Here is an 11,541-nt window from a genome sequence, read left to right on the forward strand (position 1 = left end):
ACATGGGCACTTTAACATTAATTCTGATGATCCATTAACCTGAGAAGTCTTTTTGTCTTCTAGTGCCCTCCCAATCTCTTTCTTCAGTATTTGTAATTTTCGTTTTAGAAGTTTTTCACCTCTTTGTTAGGATGATTCCTAGGTATTTTCTAAGCTGTTGTGAATGGAATTATTTTTCTGATTTCTTTCTTAGCTAGTTCATTATTGATTTATAGAAAATCTGTTGATTTTTTTAATGTAGACTTTGTATCTATTGATTAATTTTCTTACTTGTGGAAGTCCAGTTGTTCCAGTACCATAGTTGGGAAGACCACCTTTGAGCCATTGTATTGTTTTTGCTCCATTATCAAGAGTAAGGTGTCTATTTCTGGGCTCTCACTGTATTTTGTTTGCCTATTTTTTATTCTATCCTCATTTCTACATTGTCTTGATTACTGTAGCTTTACAGTAAGTCTTAATGTTGGATAGAGGCAGTCCTCTGACTTTGTTTTCCTATAATATTTTGGCTATTGTAGGTCTTTTGCCTCTCCATAAAAACTGTACGATTAGTTCATTGATATTCAGAGGATAACTCTCTGGGATTTTGATGGGCAATTGCACTGACTGCAGTAACTTTTTGTTTCTGTTGAGTCTATAACTGGTAAGAGAATTGATGGGCTATAGAGTAGGCATGTGTTCAACTTTAGTTCAGTTTACATTTAGTTTTCTAAAATGGTTTGGCAAATTTATATTCCCACCAGAAGTATGTGAGAGTTCTTGAAGCTTTGCATCTTCACAGTAGTCAGTGTTTGTCCTTCAGGCTGTTTTGGTGTCTGTGGCATGAAATTATCATTTCAATTTGCATTTCCCTGCTGGCTAATGAAGTTGAATAATATTTTTGTTTATTGGCCATTAAGATATCCTCTTTTGTGAAGACTTACTGGTCTTTTAAATTTTTTTGAATATTCTTTTTGGCATCAATTTGTAGTTCTTTTTATATTCAGAACATTAGTTCTCTGTTGATATGTTACAAATCTTCTCCAAATATGTTTTCTTTTCATTCTATGAATGCCTTTTGATGAGTAGAATTCCTCATTTTAATTAGTCTAATTCATTATTTCTCTTTATTATTACTGTTTTTTTCCACATTTAAGAAATGTTTGCCTTCTTCAAGAATATGAAGGAAAATGAAAAAAACAAGACTATGAAGGAATTCTCCTCAAATGTGCTTTATTGTTTTTCTGGTCACATTTAGATCTGCTTATCCATGTGCATTTTTTGGTGTATAGCCTATAGTAAGAGACAAGATATTTTTTCTTTAAAATTGTTTTTCTTTAAAAAATTATTAGTTTCTTTAAAAAATTATTAGTCCATGTTTGCAGTACCTAGTGGTTACATTCCTCATGGGGAGCTGGTGCAAGTACAGAACACAGCTTAACTCTTTTTATGTCCCCTCACCCTTCTTCTCTTCCCTCATCCCTCCATCTCTTTGTCCCTTTCCCATTTGCAAAAAAACAAAAAACAACCCAAAAAAACCCTTATCTCTCTGCTTTCTTTAATCTATCTTTTATTTTGCTATTTCTGTTGTGTATGCTTTGGATTTCTCTTTCGAGAGAAACCATATAGTATATAAGCTTGTGCATCTGATTTATTTTACTTAACATTATGGTCTCAAGGTGGATTCATTTCCTACAAATGACTCAAGTTTATCCTTCTTTACGGCAAAGCTCTATTTAGACTCCATTGTGTATAAAGACTATGTTGTTTTTATCCATTCCCAGCAACAGTGTAGAAGGGTCCTTTCCCTCCCACACACGTGCCAGTATTATTGTTACTGGGATTTTGGAGTGCTCGCTTCTTGGTTTCCAGGTTTTTCTCATTTCAGACAAAGAATTGAACAAGACAAGCAAAAAAAGTGACAGAGTCTATTCGGAAAAGTAAAAGTGAAAGGTAAGGAAGAAACTGGCTCTGCAAAGCAAACTTTGGCTGAATAAAAGAAGGGGAAAAATCAAAGTAAAAGTACATCCTGGGAAACAGTTGAGTCACCAATGAGGAAAGCCACAGTAGTGAGCTCTTCATGGTGTCTGTGTCCTTTTATTTCTTCCACGCACCATGGAAACCTGTAAGAACTTCCACGTCATGAGTCCTGAGATTTATTTGGTGCGTGTGTCCTGGAATCCTGCTTGTTCCCCCAACCAGCTTTGCCATGCCCTGCCTTCCTGCCTCAATACTATTTGATTTCTTGATGAGAGCCAGTTTTTCTGGAGAAAGATGGAATCAGTGTTGTTTTAATTTACATTTCTCCAATGGCCAGAGATAATGAACATTTCTTTTACTATATTTATTGGCCATTTGTACTTTCTCTGAGAAGTGTCTAGTCATTTGAATTACGTATTTTTTTTTAAATTGGGTCTTTTATTTTGAGGGTATGATTCTTTTGAGCTCTTTACGTATTCAAGACACTAGTCCTCTGTCTGATGGTTAGCTGGCAAAATTTTTCCTGCTCTGTGGTCTGTCACTTTATTCTGTTGGTTGTTTCCTTTGCTGTGCAGAAACTTTTTGAAGTGATATAATCCCATTTGTTGATTTTTGTGCAACTGGGGTTCTGTTTGGAAAGTCTTTGTCTATGCCTATGTCTTCAAGAGTCTTACCTATTTTGTCTTCTAGCAGATTAAGTGTTTACTTTTTAATATTTGATCTTTAATCCATTTTGATTGCCTTCAGTAAGAAGCTTGATAACTACTTTATAATAGCTACTCAGCATAAAACCCCTGTGACTTTTAGCTGTTCCTTCCCTTCCCAAAGATATACATCCAGCACAGGATAATCAGGGCTTAAAAATAGAATGGTTACTCTGGGTTTTAGTGGTTCTTGCATAAGGAACATTCTACCAAATCAAGCAGACATCAGTACAGAATATAAGTGTTGAAAGTGGTGGGCCTTCTCAGAAGGCAGAGAGTTAGTCTGAGGTCATTCTGTAAATCATGTTGCTGAAGTGGGAGGGATGCCAGGAAATAGTGTTGAGCTGACTAAGAGAATCTAACATCATATTAAATAAGAAATGACAAAAGAAATGGAGAATAATGAATTTGGAGGAATATAGGAACCTGGGGAGAAAGTTCCTGGGAGATAGGGAGTAGAACAAAGACCTGACAATACTTTGCAGGAATTAGAGGAGGTACTGTGGAAAAGGAGTGAGATTTCTCGTCTGTCTTATGAAAAAACCAGAACAACATCCATACATGGAAATTGTAGGGAATGAGTTTCATCTTGGTGGAAGAAATAACTTTCAAAGTAATAGCTAACACAGAAGGAGTGTTCTCATGTTCACATCTGCTGTCCTCAAACAGGTGGATGCTCACCTGCCTGGGTATTCTACACTAGATGGACATTTAGATGGTCCCTTTCAAGTATTTTATCCTTCTAAAACTAATTGGCTAATTAGTTGATTAATCATAGAAATTTTCTCAAAGAAGGGTATGTTAGTTCTGGAGTGAAATAATTCTCCAGGATTCAGTACAGTGGTGAAGAACTGGGTGGGGCTCCAATTACAAAACAGGGCAGGGACATGGTGGAGGGGAGTAGGGTTAAGAGCTGAGAGCTGGAAGTGGGTCATACTGAGAGAACTGATTCCCAGAACAAAATTCAGTTGTCAGAAATGAGGCTGTGTGTGAAGATGGGTGTGTTTATTCACTTTCCCATTCACTCCATAAGTATTTATTTTCTGGTATATTTATATGAAGGAATGCTATTAAGTTCTAGGAGATTAAGTTTTTACTTTTTAATATCTGATCTTTAATCCATTTAATCCATAGATTTAAGAGTAATAAAAGTGGTTTAAAATAAATGAACTACTGCTGCATGTGTCAAAATTAAGCCATAATGGAAGTCAATAAAGTATAACAAATATGAAAATTAAACATGTCATGTAGAAATATATAAAATTGTGGTAGACCAAGAAAAGCGAGGAGGGGCTGGGGATGCAGTGCAGTGGCAGACTGCCTGCTTACTATGAGTGAGGACCTGGGTTCAATCCCCAGTACCACAAAAACAAAATAAAATGAAGCAAAAAAGCAAAGAGATGATTATTCAGATGTGCGGGTGCTTCTGAAAAGAGGAAAGGATGAGCTCAGAGAAGAACATACAAGGACTTCGGGATACTGGTGAAAGTCTGTTTTCTAAACTGCCTGGTGGATACAGAAGTGTTTCTTGTATTGCTCTTAAATCTGTCTGTATGTCATTGATGTACTCTTCAATGTAGAGTACAGTTACAGTGATAAAAAGAAAAGCAAAGACAAGATGCACGTTTAGATCAAGGAAATGCACCAAGTGTTAAGCAGAAGAGATACAAATAATCCCGCACTTAGACATAGCACATAATAGCAGCAGAACATCAAAATAGAGAAAAAAGAGGTTCAAAATCACTACAAAGACAACTAGTTAAAAGCAATGATATTTTTATTGACAGAAGTGATATTTTGACTGACAGCAATAATAGATCTCCACAGGTACCTGAATGTTACTTTCAAGCTGCTGAGAGAAAAGACTACTGTTATGGTTTAAATCTAAAATGACCCCAGGCAGGCTTGGTGGCTCATGCCTGTAATCTTGGCACTCAGGAGGGCTGAGGCAGGAGAATCACCACAAGTTTGAGGCCTAGCTGGGCTACATAGTGAGTTCAAGGCCAGCCTGAATTATGTAGTAAGACCTTGTCTCAGAAAACAACAAACAGCCCAGAGGCCGCTTGTGTTTGGAGGGTGATTGATTCATGGGTACCCTGTGGCTGACTTACTGTTAGAAAGTGTGACCAGGTTGGAAGATGCAGGTCACGAGAGTATAACCTGGAAGGTACCTCATCAGCTCCTCTTTTCTCTCTCTGCCTCCTGGCTGCTGTCTTGTGAGCAGCTTTCTTCTGGCTGGCCCTTTGAGCATATATTTTCTGCCTTGGAGACTGATGACCATAGACAGAAACTTCTAAAATTGAGAACCAAAATAAACCTTTTGTACTTAAGTTGTAGGTTTTGGGTATTATGTCTCAGCAATGAAGCAAGTGACTAAGACAGATTTTGGTGCCAGAAAAGTGGGGTTGTTGCCATGACTATGCCTTACTTCATGGCTTAGAAGCCTTGGAAATGGTTGGTGGGAAAAGATTTGAAGATCCTGGCTAAAGAAGTGTAGGTGCTAAGGCCAGGCTCAAGGGATTTCTGTTGGGAACAAGAATTTTTTGGCAGTTGAACTGTAGACCATGTGTATATGTCAGGGAGAAAATTTGCCTTAATTTTGCCCAAGTTCTAAGACTTTGTGGGAGATAGAGATTAAGAGCAGTGGATTAATTAATTTGCCAGAGGAAATTTCAAAGCAGCCTAATATTCAGACTGTGGCATGGGTACTGAGAGCAGGTTTTAGTCAATTTACAGTGAGAATCAGAACCAAAAGACCATTTAAAAAGTTCTTATCTGCAAGGTTGGAGTAAAGGATAACATGGTTGCTCCAAAGATTTGCATTAAAAAGGAGCCAAGTACTTTGCATTAGGATGATAGGAAAGATGCCGTGAGGGCATCTCAGGAATCAGTAAGACACCCCCCCACACATACAGGCTCTATGGTATACAAGTGAAACACTTTGCTTTGAGAAGAGAGCCCCTAGGGATCCAAGCTCATTCAGGGCCAACTAGGAAAGAGTTTCTTGACATTCAGCCATCCAGTCACTCAGAGGGCTCTGCAGCCACAATCCAAGGAGGCCCTGTTATTGCTCAAGCTGGCAGTATACCTTGGCATCATCCATGTGGTCCTGGTTCTACAGGCATGCAAAATGCAAGAACTGTGGGGTCAGGAAGGCTTCCACCAGATTTCTGATGAAGCCCTGGCAAGCCGGAAAATGTATCCCTGGACAGGGCAATGCATGAAGCTGTGAGAATGAAGCTGAAAGGTGAGTGGAGACCCCAAGAAGTTGGACATATCAGGAACATGGGATGTCTGCTGAGGAAGGGCACTAGTAGTGAGAATAACCACCCTAAGATAAAGACAAAGTGCGATGCAACTGATAATGCTGTAGGAGTGGGGCCACCCCAGCCCTTTGGAGTTCATATTTCACCACAACTTGCTCCAGGTGCTGGACATGGAACTATGAGGTTTAATGTCTGTCCTGCTGAGTTTTGTGCTTGCTTTGTCCAATGCTTAGAAATCATTTGTTATTTATTGTAAACTTGAATTTAGTTGAGCATTTATTTATTTGATAAACCTGCCTGAGATATTCCAGATAGGGCAAGAGAGACTCTATTTTCTTTTTAAACTCCATATTAGGAAAAGTCACTTAAGTTCACTTAAACTGTGTTGATCCCACTCTTCACTCCAGTCCCCTTGGCTGAAAGGAGAGCAGAGTCATAAAATGGGAGCAGAACAAACAGGACAGATGGGAAAGTAGGCTAAAAGTTAAACTGCAGTGGTCATCTGGAATCCATCTGTCCAGCAGCTTCTGGGAGAAGTAAACTTTGTGCTAATTGTGTGACATTCTTGTGAGACTCCCAAAAATGAGGTAATGGTTACTATGGAAACCTAAAAATGTACTTAAATCTAAGGCTAGACCCAGATAGGTGTGAATATCTTCTCTGGCTCCTGGTTAGAGATTGTCCGCCAGCTGGCTCAATAAAGCTTTGCTCATTTCTGCTCTTTCAGTCTCTTGTGAACGCCGTTCTGGAACTCGCTAGCAGTATCATTCCAATGTTCAGATGACAACTAGAGCAGGGTGAGAAACAAAGGAAATGTTTGGCTGCATAACTGGTTTCCCCAGAACTTAGTGCCATAAGTAGCCATTTATTAGGCTCACAGAACCTCTCTCAGCCCTCACTGTGGGTCAGAAATTTGGACAGGGGACAGTAAGCATAGCTTACTCTGCTCAGTGGTGCCTAGGGCCTCTGCTGGATGACTGGAAGGCTGGTAGATGGAATCATGGGTAGGTTTGTCGACTCATGTCTGGTGATGGATGCTGGCTGGTGGATGACACTTTAGCTAGAGTTATCAGTGGGAGCCCTTCCATAAACTCCCGCTTTCTTCCAATATGATGATTGGATTCTAAGGGTGAGAAAGGGTGGGAAAAGAGAGGGAGAGGGAGAGGAAGAGAGGGAGAGGGGAAGACAGAGAGAAGAGGAGGGGAGGAGAGAAAAGGGGAGAAGAGAAGAGAAGAGAAGAGAAAAGAGAAGAGAAGAGAAGAGAAGAGAAGAGAAGAGAAGAGAAGAGAAGAGAAAGGAAGAAGGGAAAGAAGAGGAGGGGAAAGAAGAGTAAGTGGAAGAAGAGAGAGAAGAAGAAGAAGAGGAAGAAGAAGAAGAGGAAGAAGAAGAGGAGGTTGAAGAGGAGGAGAAGGAGCTGGAGGAGGGGAAGCAGGGAAGAGGGAGACAATGAGCCTGCCCAGGGGAAGCTGTATCCTTTTTATGACCTGGCCTTCAAAGCCCCATAGCATTACTTCTGCCATATTGTACCAGTCAGCAGACACAAACCCAACCAGGGTTAAAGGGGAGGGGAAGTAGTTACATCCTTGATAAGTGGTAAAGTTCCATAAGAGAATATGAGACCACACATATTGGTGTGGTCATTTTTGGGAAATACACTATACCTCAAGCTAGGTCAACAAAAACCAGGGGAATTTACAGAAATGTAAATTTAGACAACACTGAGAGTCCATCTTGCTCCACAAAGAACGGCCATCTAGAAATCAAATTATAACAAATGCTGGTGAGCTGCAGGAAAAAAGGAATGCTTTTATATTGTTGATGGGATTAGAAAGTACTACAATTGCTATAGGAATCAGTACAGAGATTCTTCCAAAAATTAATAATAGAAATTCCATTCAACCTAGTTATTCTCCTTCTAGGTATTTTCCTGAAAGAGTTAAAGACATCGCATTACAGTAATACATGCAGACACGTGTTTATAGCAGTATAACTCCTAAGAGCTAGCTCTTGGAAGTGGCTTCTATATCCATCAACAGATGACTAGATAAAGAGCACAAAATGTGGTATTTATATGCAACAGTATACTACTCTGTTATAAAGGATAAATTTGAGTCATTTGTAGAAAAATGGATATACCTGGAGACCATAAAGTTAAGCGAAATAAATCAGACACACAAGCTTCCATATTCCATGGTTTCTCTTCCATGAGAAACCAATGTATAACTAAAGAGCAAAATCAAAGATAGATAGTAGGTAGCAGGGAGATAGATCTTTTGCAAATAGGAGGGAGACCACAGCTGAAAGGAGATGGGTAGGAGGGAGAGGGGAAGGGGACGTAAGAAGAATTCAGATGTGCCATGTACATGTACCAACTCCCCACAATGAATGTAATTATAGAGAACCTCTCTCAGTCCTTGTCATTGTCCAGGAAGTTTATATTTGCAATCCCATGGAAAAGTTATTGGAATCCCATCAAGTTAATTCCCATCTACCACTTCCAGTGCAACCTATGGTGTAAATAAAGATACAATAATATGCCCCAAATGGTGGGGAATCAAGGGAGTCCTGAGTCTGGCTAGGATGATGGTTAATCAGAACAAAGGCCTCGTGGAGCACAGCTCTCCATCCCACCTTGCCTGCGTCACACATGGGAGCTCTGGGGGACCCAGGGAAACACTGCCCGGTCATCTTTGCTTCAAAGACTACATATCAGCACCTGGGCAGGACCAATATGCATTGCTTAAAGCCAGACGAAGGGATAAGGAAAAGTCCTAGCCAGCTCTGTATATATCAATACATGGAGATTAGTTTAGGCTCAGCTAAAATGGAGACAGTTGCTCCTCCTTCAAGGAGAGCTGCTCAGGGGGTCCTCCACATATAATCATTATGCACTGAAAACATGTCCTAATAAAAACAACAATGTGAAGATAAAGAAAACCAGGAGAATGGTGAGAGAGGACACTGTTTGAAGGAAGAAATGGTGAGCTCAGCAAAGGATGCTGAATGTGCAAACACGTGAGCTGTGCTAAAGGGAAGAGGCCTTCAGCGGGTGGTCATGCATGTGGTGGGTACACTTGCGCTTGGCGTGGGAGGAGAGAGAGGAGGCTCATGAACAAGAACTATGATGAGGAGCATGAACGCACCTGTGGTCTGACTGGTGACAGGTGAGGCAAGAGAGAGCAGAGTCCGACATATGAGCGGCAGGTATGTGCAGGCCTTGGTGGGTGGTGACTGGGAAGGAGAGGACACCAAGTGAAGGCTGGACAACAAGGAAGAGGTAAACACAGACCCTATCAAACAGTGTCTTTGAAAGGCCCTAAGATAATTATTCTAAGAAAGTATTGGTAATAATGAGTGAAGTTAACAGTTATGGCACTGAGACAGGAAGTGCTCTGAATGTTCCATAAAGTTTCCATTATCTTGTTTTAAATGTCCCCAGGCCTGCCAAGTGGGGTTATGCTTCTTGCTCTTCTTCCTGTGGGCCCTGAACAGTAATTTTCAATGTTGGCCAGTGTGACTTACGGGGTGCGTGATTAGTTGACCCTCACATACAGTTTGCGGCCTCAAGTCTGAGGTTCTTTCTGAGAAATACTGTCTGAAGAAGAGAGGCCCCTATGAGTGAGTCCTATCCTGACATGTGGGAGGGAACCAGGGGCCCCATGGCCCAGGTGGGAGGGTAGTGATATGTTGCTCCCACCAACATGGCAGCCAGCCGAACCTTCCAGTACGGTCACAGAAGCTCTGATCTGCTAGCTTATAGTCAGAAGGAGTCTTCCCCTTAAGACACCCACTGTGTCTGATGAAGTGGGCAGAATCTACTAAGTATGGGTTGGTAGGAAATATAAGACATGCGATGGGAGAACGGCTTGATGGACTCCCCTCCCTGAGTGTCAACCTGGAGGAAAACATTTCTGACCTAGTAAAGCTGAAAAAAAAAATTGACTTGAGCAAATTAAACAAGAGGAATACAAACTGGGCCTATGAACCAAATCACAGAGAATAAAGGGTCTTACCTGAAATGGTAGCTCAGGAGACTTTATCACTGAAGTCTCCTGATTCTAGGTAGCTTGCTCCATTTCAGGAAGGTAGCACTCGGGGAGCAACTCCTTCGTGACTTGAACTGTGCTCCGGACAACAAGGAAGAGGCAATTATTCACTTGTCACTTATTTATAGACCAGACCCTGTGCAGGAAACAGGGTAACAGTCAAAAGTAGCTCTGTTAGCAGTCCTGTTGTCACCAGGGAATGCTGGGTGTTGATACTGGACACAGATGGCTGCTGCTTACGCCGTTGTTTGATGCCAACTTGGGCCAGACAGCATTCATCGATTCGGCTGGGTGCTGGTCTCCAGAGCTCTTCAGGGCTGGCAGACCTGAGTGCCTATAGATCTTTCTTGTGAGCCAACTACTCTGCCCACATTAGTCAGGATAGTCCTGAGTAGATTTACAGGACTTTTGGCACCTACTCTGCCTGAGAAATAAATCACAAGGAGGTTTACAGGAGCACTAAAGAAAGTCTTTATTTTAATAGAGCCAGTGCTGCAGTACAGGATAGTTAGTATAGTGCAGGGAGCCCTCCTAGAGTATGTGGAGTGTTGCTTATATAGCAGCTGCAGGCCTGTGACTGGTCCAAGTGGAAGTCTGTGATTGGTGCAGGGTTCCAGGACAGTTGTTGTGGTTTGAGTCTGGGTGTCTGCCCAAAGCCACATGCAGTTATGGGGCAGGTTCTTAGAGTTTATGATTGATTCATGGTCCAATGTTGGGATTATGGATGTGAGTGCTACACCTGCCCTGGGGCGGGTAGTTTGCATACCAGGTAAGGGAGGAAAAGAGGCTGTTTGCTGCCATTCCTGCCTTTTGCTCTTGTTACTTTTGCTATGTTCTGCTGCCATGAACGGTTGCCCTCTGCCATGTGCCACCCTGCCTTGGAGCCAGCCAAGTATGCACTGAAACCTCCACAGACTGTGAGCTAGATAAACTTTCCCTTCCTTAATTCTGGGTGCCAGGTATTTTGTCTCAACAATGAGAGAAAAGTAAGCAAGACAACAGCTTTAGCTGTCATGGCAGTGATCCATTGAGAGGGCTGGGCTGAAACCAGGGAATTGTTCAGAAGGCCAGCTGTGGGAGTTGGAGATTTAATAACGGGTTCAGATTCCTCCTTCCCTGAACTTAGCCAGGCCAGGGTATCCTTTAGCCTTCTTCAAAGAGGCAGCAGCACTGGGAGAGGGAAAGAGCACTGACAATCAGCTGCACTTCTGTTGGAGAAGATGGGCCACTAGATAACCAGACAGGATGCCAAAGCAAGTTGTCCCAGTCCTTGTGGGTGGGGGAGCAAAGGAAAGGGGTGGGAACACAGCCACTTGCCAAGGCATGCTCCCCTCCCGCCAGCTGGGACAAAACAGGAGAGTCAGGAGTGTTTTTCTATCTCAAAGGAGCTTAGCCATGGCCTCTGCCCATAAGCATTCATGGATGTGTGCAGGTGGAAGCAGGCAGGAATGCCAGGGACTCAGGGCTGGGTATCCCAATCAAAATCAACCCTGGCTTTAGTGGAATAGGAAGAAAAATGCAAACATAATCTAGCAGATGATTGTCTTAGTCCGTTTTCTTTTTTTATTT

Source organism: Chinchilla lanigera, unplaced genomic scaffold (genome assembly GCF_000276665.1).
Source record: "Chinchilla lanigera isolate Chin_1 unplaced genomic scaffold, ChiLan1.0 scaffold00096, whole genome shotgun sequence".
Classification (NCBI taxonomy): domain Eukaryota; kingdom Metazoa; phylum Chordata; class Mammalia; order Rodentia; family Chinchillidae; genus Chinchilla; species Chinchilla lanigera.